We start from the raw sequence: 12,215 nt of genomic DNA, 5'->3' as shown, positions 1-12,215 counted from the left end.
ACAGTTCTTTTTTTTTTTCAGCACTAGCACAGTTTGGTGATAGAATGCGCAGATAATGTGCTTGGGTCTGTGATACTAAATTCTCTCTTCTATTTCTGAAAATCCAGAATAAGAAATCATTCAGAGAAATCACAGTAGACAAGGAGACTGGATATCTAGACTTCTATGCCTTTTGCAACTGCAGAGACTGATGAGCCCCCTGACCCTGAGAGCATTAATGCTGTTAAACTAACAGCCTTGGTAGTTGGCCTAAAGTTCATTCCAGCATGCTAATTCCATGGCTCTACTACAGACAGAACCCACCATAACTTTCCTTTCTCTCTCAATCCTTTCTGTGACTATAACCACCATCCACTTAATTTCATTCCATACTTCATCTCCAATAGCAGTCTAGAGATTAACAAACATTACCGGCAACTCCATCTTAGGGAAACTTGACCAAACATTGAAAGTTTGTGGTGTGATTAAAGTGCAAAACTGAATTAGTGATGTTCATCCACCACAAACACACTGTGGCGAGCACCTGACGGACTGCTGATTTAAGTGAGGCCAGACACAAGGACAGAGCACCTCAATATTCAACATAGTGTTTCACTGATTACGGACTCATCAGGCAATGGAGAGAACAGGATGTTCAAGGGAGGCATGATTGCACCATGCACTCAACAGATGGTCAACTGAGAGTCTACTACTCACGGATCTTCCCCTCTTGAGAATTGCTTATCCTAGGATGAACCATCCCTTCTGAATAAGTTTTAAGTGATGCATGACTTATCATTAACAGAACTGCCACCTTTAACATTCCTGATTATGATGACCACATTTTATATATTTTGAGAGACTGTCTACTGTGTGTCCCCATGTCGATTTTCTCACAAGTATTAAATACATTAACTTCCATAGCTTTAGATCATGTAAGCCTCTTTAAGAATGTGTTGTCTACTTGTTGGTATTTTGCCATTTCACATAAATTGTATATCAGCTTGTTAAGTTTTCACTAAAGCCACTCTTGAAATTCTACTAATTTTAAAGATCAACGTGAGGAATGCATAAGTCTTTATAATAGCATGACTTTATATAAATGAATTGGTATACCTTCTATTTACATGAACTTCAGAATCTTTTGATAAAGATGTTAAATGTTTTCATAGGTTAATTTTTTTTGTTAATTGGTAACTAGTATTCTCTGCCTATCATGTTGCTATTACAAATATCACCTTGTGCTTTTTCTTTTTTTCTTGTAGTTTCCCATGATAATAGGATTTGAAATATAATGTTAAGTAGAAGTGCTAACGACAAGCAATCTTCCTGTTTTTAATGCAATGTTAATACGAATACAGTAGAACAGTAGACGTGCGGCTTGAGGCTTACTGCTCAGTCTGAATAGAAATCCCTCACTGAATTAAAAATATGCCTGTAGTAGTTTGAACATGATTGGTCCAGGAAGTGGCACTATTTGGAGGTGTGGTCTTGTTAGAGGAGGTATGGCCTTGTTGGAGGAAGTGATGGGACCCATGGCTCTAGCTACATATGTAGCAGAGGATGGCCTAGTCGGTCATCAATGGGAGGAGAGGCCGTTGGTCCTGTGAAGGTTCTATTCCCCTGTATAGGAGAATGCCAGGGCCAGGAAGCAGGAGTGGGTGGGTTGGTGAGCAGGGGGAGGGAGGAGAGGATAGGGGATTTTCAGAGGAGAAATTAGGAAAGGGGATAACATTTGAAATGTAAATAAAGAAAATATCTAATAGAAAAGAGTTTGTGGTGATTAAGCCCTAACTTATGTAAAAGGCTTTGTTTACATTTATTGGAATAAAATACAAAATTTCACCATCAATCTTACATAGGTGTATGTAGTGTGTATAGTAGGGAGGCATGTCTGGTATTCTGGGTTCACAAATATGTGCATACAGTGTGTAGAGGCCAGATGTCGACTTTAGGTGAACCGTAACGCAACTTCTGTCATCAGTTCCTATCACATATGTATATTTTATGGAGTTTTATCTTCAAATGTAAGTTCTCATTTATCTATAGAATAGCTCAAGAGAACAATCCATAAATGTGTAATACCACATCCCATGCTCAGTTCTGTAAGTAATGCTAAGCAATTTTCTGGAGTGGTTATACCAATTTGTATCCCCATCAGGAATGTATGAATGACCCAGTTTCCTTCTCTCACCCTCATGTGATCTTATTTTTCATTTAGCTGCTCTGCTCAGCATATGATCGAATGTATGGTAGTCTTGAACTCCATTTTCATAATGGATAATAATACTGAATTTAATCTCATGTAAAATTATTTTTATGTGCCCATTTGCTGTATGTGTACGCTCACTGGTTTAATATATTGTCCTCGGATAAAGGAAGTATCAGATAGTTAGCTGATAAGAACAGTGCTACACCTGATTGTAGCCAGAAGGCTGAGAAACCATCCTACTTTATATATTTAGCCAGGGCTTCCCACTTGAGTCCAGAGCTCACTAGCTCAGCTGACTTAGTTACCTCTTTCATATCTCTTCCTGAGAGAGTATAGTATTACAGTCAGGCTGATATTCCTGTCCAATGTTTATATGGATTTGGGGATCCAATCCCCAGACTTCACGTTTGCACAATAAGTGCTCTATCTACTGAGCCATCTTCCCAGCTCCATCTTTGATCTTTTAATGCAGTAGATTACACTTGCATGGTTATGAAGCCAATGACATACTGATCAATGGTGCAGAACAGAGTACTCTTCAAAATTTATAAAATATAGTATTTATAATATAGATAACCAAGGAATGCATGAGAGGGGTGTCAGTAGTTCCAGAATAAATCAGCCATTTTTTTCATTTATATAGGAATGGCAAGGCCTTTATTACTTTACAAAAGCATGTAGAAATAAGAGTTCTAGGAAATCTTATTCCAAAGGGTAAAAAATTCATGCCAACTAGAACACAGCTTCCATGTATGTATGCATGCATGTGTGCATTCATGGTGTGTGTGTGTGCGTGCATGTGTTTCATTGGATCTGGCTTTTACTAGTGTCATTCCATCTATTTTGCATCTATGTTCACATCCGACATTGGACAGTGAGTTCTCTCCACTGTACAAACGGTTTCAGCTTTTAACTGCTGCTTAACCATGTACTTTCAAACACAGGGGCTTAAAGCAACAAGCTATTTCACCATGCTTCCCGGTTTTGTGAGTTGGGCTTTTGATTAGCGTTGCCCTGGGAAAGTTTTCAGTTCTGTGTGGCATTAACTCAGATCACGAAGTAGCATTCAGCTAGTGAATGAACTGGGCTGCATTCCAAGACAAATTCAATCAAATGTGTCTTGGCGGGAAGGCTGGAATGCTAGGCTCATTGGGGCCCCTCGTCTCAATAAAGTCCCAGGACTTTGCAACATGCACTACACAAAGGGAAGTACTATTTCTCACATAGTAACTCCAGCATCTAAGAAGCCAATGCATCCCCACCTTCCTTTTAAAAGCTGGTTTCAGTACTGTCATGGCACCACTGCCATCCCACTTAATGGTTTAAAAAAAAAAACTTGGCAATGAAAACTGTACAGGAAAAGAAATTCATCTCTTCTTTGAAATAATATTAAGCAATTCACATCTACATGTTAATTTACCATAACATCTATCTATGTTTTTATTTTCAGGATCAAACTACCAGAATAACATGAGTTTGAATTATTTTTTGTTCTCAAGAAAACATTTTGAATGGTTTTACTATCCTCCTTCTTAAGTTCTTGGTAGAGAGGTTCCTTGTAAAACTCTCAGTATCTAGAGTCTTCTTTGAGAAGATAATGTTTACAAGACTATCCTGGCTTTCTATTTCTTTCTGAGTTAATTTTTGTAAGTCACTTTCCCAATGAATCATTCACTATGTCTATATTTCCAATATCTAGGCACAAAATTATTGATTGCTATTCTTTTTTTTTACAGACTCCAATAGTTATGTCAATTTTATTATTAAAACACATATTGTTATTTATCAGTGAAGCTAAAATTCTTTGACTTTCTTAGGATTTCAGAAACTAACATGGTTAATCATTTCTATTGGATGTTTGAGCTTTTGTTCTCCCATTTTCTGTTTTCATCTTTTTTATTTCCTTCTCTTCATCTTATGTTTCTCTCTTTCTCTCTCTCTCTCTCTCTCTCTCTCTCTCTCTCTCTCTCTCTCTCTCTCTCTCTCTCTCTCTCTCTCTCATACCTTTCATTCGATCCATAACTTATCCCTGTAGTGTGTAGTTTTGGCTAAACTGCTTTAAAGTACCAGCCTCACCCAGGCACCCAGGTTGCTTGAGATTCTCAGATGAAATGCATGCACATGCATGTGCACACGCACGTGCGCACAAACACACACACACACACACATACACACACACGCTAGCTTACCTTTAATATGCTTTAGCTCAATGGCAGGGCTCTTCTAAGCCTCTCTCAACTATCACATCTTCTTTTCACTCCTAGCTCAGTACCCTAAATCTGTCCTCATCTTTCCTTGCTCAGGTTACCTTCTCCTTCTTTGTTTAGCCCCCAAATTTGCCCTCAGCTTAATTATACTTCTTTTTTGTTCTTTTTTATTAGATATTTTCTTTATTTACATTTCAAATGTTATCCCCTTTCCTAGTTTCCCCTCTGAAACTCCCTTATCCTCTTCTCCCTCCCCCTGTTCCCCAACCCACCTACTCTTGATTCCTGGCCCTGGCAATCCCAGTTGGGGACATGGCCAATGGTCACTCCACCCTCGATCTCACATGGCTGGTGGTTCCTTCTCCCTCTGAAGCCTGACAAAAGCCTTTCTATCCTCCCTTGCATCTGCTAGCTTTCCTGCAGAGAAAGCTGGAAGTCCTGCCTATTCTGCCCAGCTCATTGGCCACTAGCATTTTTATTGATCGATCAATAACCGTTTGGGGAACAGGACCATCAGTGTTCACATGCAGATTCCCAACCAAAACATCAGAACCTATCCCCATTCTTTTTTTTTTTTTGAACAGGGTCTCACTGTATAGCCCTGGCTAGCCTTGAACTCCTGCCTCTGCCTCCTACGTATTAGGATTAAAATCACATATCACTACCTCTTGCCCTTTTTATATTCTGAACACACTTTTGGATCATATGTTGTAAGTTCCCACTCTATTCTCTTGAGAATAATGCTGTTGATTTTAAAGTGCTTCATTATATTAATATTTTCTTCTCTGTTTTGTGCCTTCATATTTATAGACAATATTGTATATTATTTTATTTTTAAAGCACTCTGATATTCCATCACCTGGGATTACTACTAAAAGGTAACAGATAGTGATCACGTATTAGGTTTTTTATTCATAATTATCCATCTGACCAGAAATATTTATTGAAAGATCTTTGTTTTCACTGATCTATACTTCTTTCTTTACGATAAATTGAATAGACTCATATGTAGAGTTGTGTGTATTTTTTTGCATGGATCTACTAGTCCATTCTTGTGACAACATTACATTATGGTAATAATTATAACTTTATAAAAAACTTGATAACAGGTATAGTAAGTTTTCTTCTGCTAAGACAGTTGATTACTCTTAGCCCTTAGCTTCTTGGGCCACTGCATCAATTTTCTAATGATCCTGTCAATATATAGAGTCAGGCTACTACATGAAAATGATGCTCAATCTCGTGGATCAGATTAGGAAACTGACATTTAGAAAAATTAATTCTCACCATTGCATACACTAGCAAGCGTTTGCTGAAAGGACCCTGATATAGCTGTCTCTTGTGAGACTAGGCCGGGGCCTAGCAAACATAGAAGTGGATACTCACAGTCAGCTATTGGATGGATCACAGGGCCCCCAATGGAGGAGTTAGAGAAAGTATCCAAGGAGCTAAAGAGATCTGCAACCCTGTAGGTGCAACAACACTATGAATTAACCAGTACCCCGGAGCTCTTGACTCTAGCTGCATATGTATCAAAAGATGGCCTAGTCGGCCATCACTAGAAAGAGAGGCCCATTGGACTTGCAAACTTTATATGCCCCAGTACAGGGGAACGCCAGGGTCAAAAAAATGGGAATGGGTAGGTAGGGAAGTGGGGGGGAGGGTATGGGGGACTTTTGGGATAGCATTGGAAATGTAATTGAGGAAAATACATAATAAAAAATATTTAAAAAAAAAGAAAAATTAATTCTTTCAATATGTGAATATAGTACCTGCATGTCTTAAACCAGGAAAAAGGAAGCTGGCTTCTTCTCTTCTCCACCTTTTCTCCTTCTTTCCTTCACACCCAATTTCTAAAAATACCTACCTCTTTAAAGTTGACCCTTCGGTATCCAACTAACTAATCATCAAAAGGAAGAAACACAGAGCCACGAGATCTAAGGGAGGCAAGTGTCCCAGTGTCAATATTCTACACTGAAAACCCCAGAGTTCTCCATACATTTAGAACACGGTAGAAAAAGAAATAAAAGACTTTTGTGGCCTGAAAAAAAGGGGAAGTAAGCATGCCACAGAGTGAGACAGCTTTATTAAGCTTTAACTAAAACTGGAGATTGCAATTACTGTTTACAGACGGTGTCTCCATCAAGATATTCACTACTTAACTTCCCTCTAGCAACCATGGTGTAAATCCACCCGGTGTGTTCCTTCCTAGAGACTAGCTGCTGCTGTGTGCGCCATCGAGAAGTTAGAGAGACCTAGGGAGCCTCTGGAACCCTAAAACCAAGCCAGTCATCGGCTTTATCACTCTCTGGCCTGTTTTTTTTCTCTCTCTCTTCTTGTAATCTGGACATTTTCCTCAAGTCTGCTGCCTATCTTTTACTACTATCATTATAATTATTATTATTATTATTATTATTATTATTATTATTATTTATTATTTTCAATCCCCCCATTGACTTTTGCTTTCTTTATGATTTGTATTCTTCCTCTACTCTTCTGGACTTATTTACTGACCTTTAAAGACAGAGACTTGGTTTATTTTTTATTAATCTTTCTCCTTTCCTAATAAATGTATTTGAAACTTAAAAGTCCTCTTGATGTGGCTTCATCTGTGTAGCTCAAGTTTTCATGGTTATTCCTACTTTGAGGACTTGGGCCTTACAACTCTTTTTCTGGATTTTTGGGAGCATGTCCCCAGTTGCACTTTGGCGGCTTTGTTGAGGCATGCCTTGGGTGATGCTGCTTTCCCTTATCATGCTTCAGTGTCACAGAGAGCTTGGGAACTATGGTTTGATGTCTCTAATCCAGTTTTCAAATTGTAAACTTCACCGTAAAGATTTTTCTGGCTCATTTTACTTCCACTCTCTTCTCCAGAGATTGTAACCATATAGGTGTTAGGTGTGTCTCTTACCATGCCATAGTTGTTCAGTCTATCTTCCATCTTTAAGTGGAATCTTTAGACTATTTTCTGATTAGTTAATCCCCTCGTCTGCTGAGCCTACACTGAGGACAAAGTCACCACTGAGTTTTCTATTCCAGATTATTGTTCTGGGATCTCTGTTGAAATATGCTAAGCATAGCATAGTTACTCGAGCGGATGCTTGTTTCACTCCTTATTTCCGGATCACCTGTGGGGCTCTTCCTTCATGTGCTCTTTTCTTTTGGATTCTGACATCATCTCATTTACTTCATATGCTTTTTAACTGAGTGACAGATATTATGTACAAAATATTTTCTAACTTAAGCTCAGCCTCCTGTGATCCTAGAATGTAATTTCTATCATTTTGGCAAACACTTGGAGGCCCTCAAGCCGGGATCACCTCCAGTACTTCAAGGTTGTTTTAGTCCTGAAAGTGCTGGCTTAGTTTCCAGTTATTTTCCCTACTCCTGAAGTCAGCCATGTTGGGGAGCCATTCAAGGAACAGGGACTCTACCAAGTCTTGTCTTTATTAGTAAGCCCTTATCTACAATGTTTTGGGGGAAATGAGATCTAAATTGAACATACTATCAACCTAAAAAGGATTGAATGTCTTTCTTCTAAGACTCAACTAGTGCTAGTGACCCATCCTACCCTTTTCAAGATCACAGCTTAGTCCACAGATCTTGGACAGCTAACTCAATCTTGGTGAAAATTATGACAATCTTTTTCTCTGAGTTTGGCTCTTTGCCATAGTAACTCTGTTCACTGCCCATGACTGTATTGCATCACAGAATTTGAGTTTTCTTTTTTTATGGATTGAATTGATAGAGTTTTCTTTCTTCCTATGATCCTAGAGACCCAAGAAAGACTTCCTTCTGCAGGATTTATGTCAGGTCCAAAAATGAAATTCCCTGTGTTCTTAACTATAATTTACCATTTTGTGAGCTTTTTTAAAAAAAGGGGGGGAGAGCATACCTGAAATGTTTATCATACAGAAGCCAAGTTAAACTTGGCTTAGAAATAAAAAACAATTACTAAATAAAAACATATACTTCTACTACTGGAAATTGAGTGATTTGAAATGCTTTTCCAAGATAAATAAAATAATCTCACTCTTCCTTTTCATTATGTTCTAGTAGTCTTATTGGTGACTACTAAGCCTCCCATGAGTCAGTGGTATAGCATTGCATTCTCATATTGGCATGAGTGGATAACCACAGCAGCCATTTATTTAAACATAAGGTTCTGGGTGGGATGGGGGAGAGAGAGAGAGAGAGAGAGAGAGAGAGTGAGTGAGTTATACAACAGTAGCCATCCCAGGGCTTGCATTCATCAGCCGTGGAACTGCCTGCAAACCTCAGATGCTGACTCACTCTGAGTGGAGTGTTCAGTGGGTGTTGAATGAACCAGAAGGCCAGAAGCCCAGACTGAAACCTATGGAAGTAATTATGACTTGTGAAAATTGAAGCAAGTCATTTCGTTTCTTTTCAGGATTGAAACCTAACCAGAGTTGGTATGTGTACAGAGAGGTGGGAGGTATTCCACACGCCTAGTAGCTTTGTTCCAAATGGCTTCCTTCTGACTAGTCATTCAGGTGTAACCATGGGCCTTTCTAAGCCTGCCCCAGCTCCCAAAGAATGACACGGAGACTATATTTATTTACAAGCTTTTGGCCTTATAGCTATGCAGTGTTTCCCATTAGCTCACGTAGCTCACTTATCCCTTTTATGCTAATCTAAGTTTTGTTGCACGACTAGCTACCTCTCCTTACTTCCTGGATTGCTTTTTCCTCTGGGTTTGGCAAGCTGAATGTATTGACTCTTATCCAGAGTCCACTCTCCCTTTCCAGAAGTCCCACATTACTAGTCTGCTTTTTGTTATAGGCCATAGACTTTCTACTTTAACCAGTCAGGATGTGATGGGGAACACTAGTTACAAAATGATAAAGCGTGAGATGAGTAACGATACCAAAATGTAGCCTGCCATTAGATCTCTGAGGGTTCAGAAATCAGCATTTGAATAATACAGGGATAATCTTTACACAGTGCACAAAAGCATCCTCCAATGTTCACATGCTAACTATGAAAGCAGTACTACTGTGTCAAAACCATGAGCAAACTGTGCAGGGCACAGAGATTAAAACTATAAAATCCCAAGGGACTGACCGGAGGCTTCGTATCATTTCAACTTGCTGGCAACAACATAGCTAGATGAGGTCTTCGGTGGCCTTCCACATCCTCACTGAGATACTAGTACAGGTCCCATTTGATTTCGGGGCTTGGTGAAGTCTTATGTCCCTATGTTCAGGATCTGTGGCCTCTATTGGATTATATCTTCATTACTCTTTTTTTTTTCTTTTCCAGAAAGAATGGTGCTCTGAGGGGTCATCCTTTAACCAAGTTCCAAAATAGACCTTATGGGTTCTGAGGGAACACGATGATGTCTCCATAAAACCCATCCCTTCAGGGCAGAAGAGGAGGAAGAGAGACAGTGAAGAGCAAGAGGAGAGGACGACTCTAAGGCATCAAGGCCTTCTAGACACAACAGGGCTGGCACTCATAAGAGCATAGACTGCAGCAGTATGCAGAGGACTTGCGCAGGTCTGTGCTAGGTTCAGTGCCGAGCTGAAAGGAAAAGCAGACCCAAGCTCCCATCCCTAGGCCAGATGCTGTCTCCATTGATAGCCACTTACGAATTAATTTTCTTCAAGAATTACTTTCTGAGGAAGCAATCTACTCTTAAAGGTCGGCTGCATTCTAAGCAGTAGATGGCCAACAGGAAGCCAACTCAACAGCATCTCTGGAGGTTCTTAATCTCTAGGGCATTTTTCTTTCTTTATCTTGCAGGTCCTTTGCATATATATTACTGCTTCCAGTTCTGTGGGGTTTTTTTAAAGGTATTCCTGTGTGTATGAACATGTGTGTCTCTGCATCTCTGTGTATTTCTTTTTTTAATATTTTTTATTACGTTTTTTCCTCAATTACATTTCCAATGCTATCCCAAAAGTCCCCCATACCCACTTCCCTACCCACCCATTCCCATTCTTTTGGCCCTGGCATTCCCCTGTATTGGGGCATATAAAGTTTGCAAGTCCAATGGGCCTCTCTTTCCAGTGATGGCCGACTAGGCCATCTTTCGATACATATGCAGCTAGAGACAAGAGCTCCGGGGTACTGGTTAGTACATCATGTTGTTCCAACTATAGGGTTGCAGATCCCTTTAGCTCCTTGGGTACTTTCTCTAGCTTCTCCATTGGGAGCCCTGTGATCCATCCAATAGCTCTGTGTATTTCTTGAGTTTTATCTTTGGCTCTCTTTCTTGTTTGATTGTTTTGTCCTACTCTGACTTACCTTTATCTTATTGTATTTATTATTATTATTATTAATTCCTTATATGCCAGTTAGTTTTCTAATGATTACCAGAAAGGGTGTAGAACTGGATATGAGGAGAAATGGGGTGAACTGGGAGGTTCTTCTGGTAGGGAGAGTGAAAAATCATAATCAGAATATAATTGATTTAAAAAAAAACTACTTTCAATAAAAGGAGAAAAAAGACCATGAGTCCAAGGGCAGGATAACTGGACTCCATAGTAAGACCTCCTTTTCAAAACAAACAAATGAACCTATGCTTTATTTTTGGGCAACAAGGAGATGAAGGGACATGATATCACATGGCTATCGTTCCAGAATCTCTGGAGGGAGAGGCGAAAGGTTCAGTATTTCAACTTATAGCTATGTAGTGGGCACAGAGTCACCCTGGGCTACAGGAGAACCAGTCTTTAAAAAGATATATGAAGTTTATACTGGAATACTGACCATTTGGAAGAAGGAAAACTTTATAAGTGTGATTCTTTTAGACAATGCAGCAATTCAAGCATCTAGCCAGCTAGAATACCTCATCACGCCCCAAATCACCATCAGCCTCTACATTCTTAATCACTGTTGAAAGTTGTTTGCTTCTTCTTATTTGCTACAACTTTAAAATAATGTGTTAATGTTATGTTTAATAGCAATTTGCTGGTCATTTGACTCCTGCTGAGTACTGTACTGGCTCGGCAGATCCAAAAGAAGTGCAGGAGGAGGGGTTTGCCCTCAAGTAAAAGCCAACACTGCAGCACGCAGAAAGCTGCAGCATCACGGGGCCTTGTGAGACACAGCAGAGATCAAGTGCATAGACACTGAGCAAGGAGACGAATCCGAGAACATCAAAGTGAAAAGATTGCTGCCACATTGCTAACAGAAAGGGTATAGACCTTTCTGTGTTTTTCCTAATCCACCCTAGCAAAATAAAATAATAGATTACATGTATTGATTTCGGGCTACTATACGGAACAGGCACCGTGTCGAATTCCTTAAATATCTTATTTAGTGTTCACAAAAACCCCAGAGGGTCAGCACTTTTAAAATTCCATTTTCTAGATAAAAGGGATTAAGAGATTGACTTGGGCTCTTGCTGCTAGAAAAAAGGCAGAACACAGTCCTAGGCAGTGTTACCCAGAGAACCTCCAGCCCACACAGTACACTGTTCCCTGAGCATCTGGGCTGCCGCCTGTTTGGTCCAGATGGAAACTCATCTTGGATAAACTAAACACAACACTCTCTATCCTGCTATGAGAACTCTTTTCAGTGTGTGAGCCAACTGTCTTTATTTAAAAACTTCATCAAAGCCCTCCAGGCTCTTTCAATTCAGCAACAAGCCTGACCTTGGTACCTTCATCTTTTTTTTTTTTTTTTTTGGTTTTTGAGACAGGATTTCTCTGTATAGCCCTGGCTGTCCTGGAACTCACTTTGTAGACCAGGCTGGCCTGGAACTCAGAAATCTGCCTGCCTCTGCCCTCCGAGTGCTGGGATTAAAGGCGTGTGTCACCACGCCCGGCCCTTCATCATTCTTAACATAC

The 12,215-nt window shown here is 39.7% G+C and overlaps 1 pseudogene; it reads right to left on the bottom strand.

The window, feature by feature from the left end:
* Nucleotides 1-2,314: 2,314 nt before the first annotated feature.
* LOC115029664 (U2 spliceosomal RNA) lies at nucleotides 2,315-2,426 on the bottom strand (annotated as a pseudogene).
* Between the last annotated feature and the right edge of the window lie 9,789 nt (nucleotides 2,427-12,215).

The sequence above is a fragment of the Mus caroli genome, unplaced genomic scaffold (assembly GCF_978045245.1).
Source record: "Mus caroli unplaced genomic scaffold, Mus_caroli_1 scaffold_17, whole genome shotgun sequence".
In the NCBI taxonomy this organism is placed as follows: domain Eukaryota; kingdom Metazoa; phylum Chordata; class Mammalia; order Rodentia; family Muridae; genus Mus; species Mus caroli.
The sequence above is the reverse complement of the archived record's forward strand: the minus strand, read 5'-3'. Positions and strand labels throughout refer to the sequence as shown.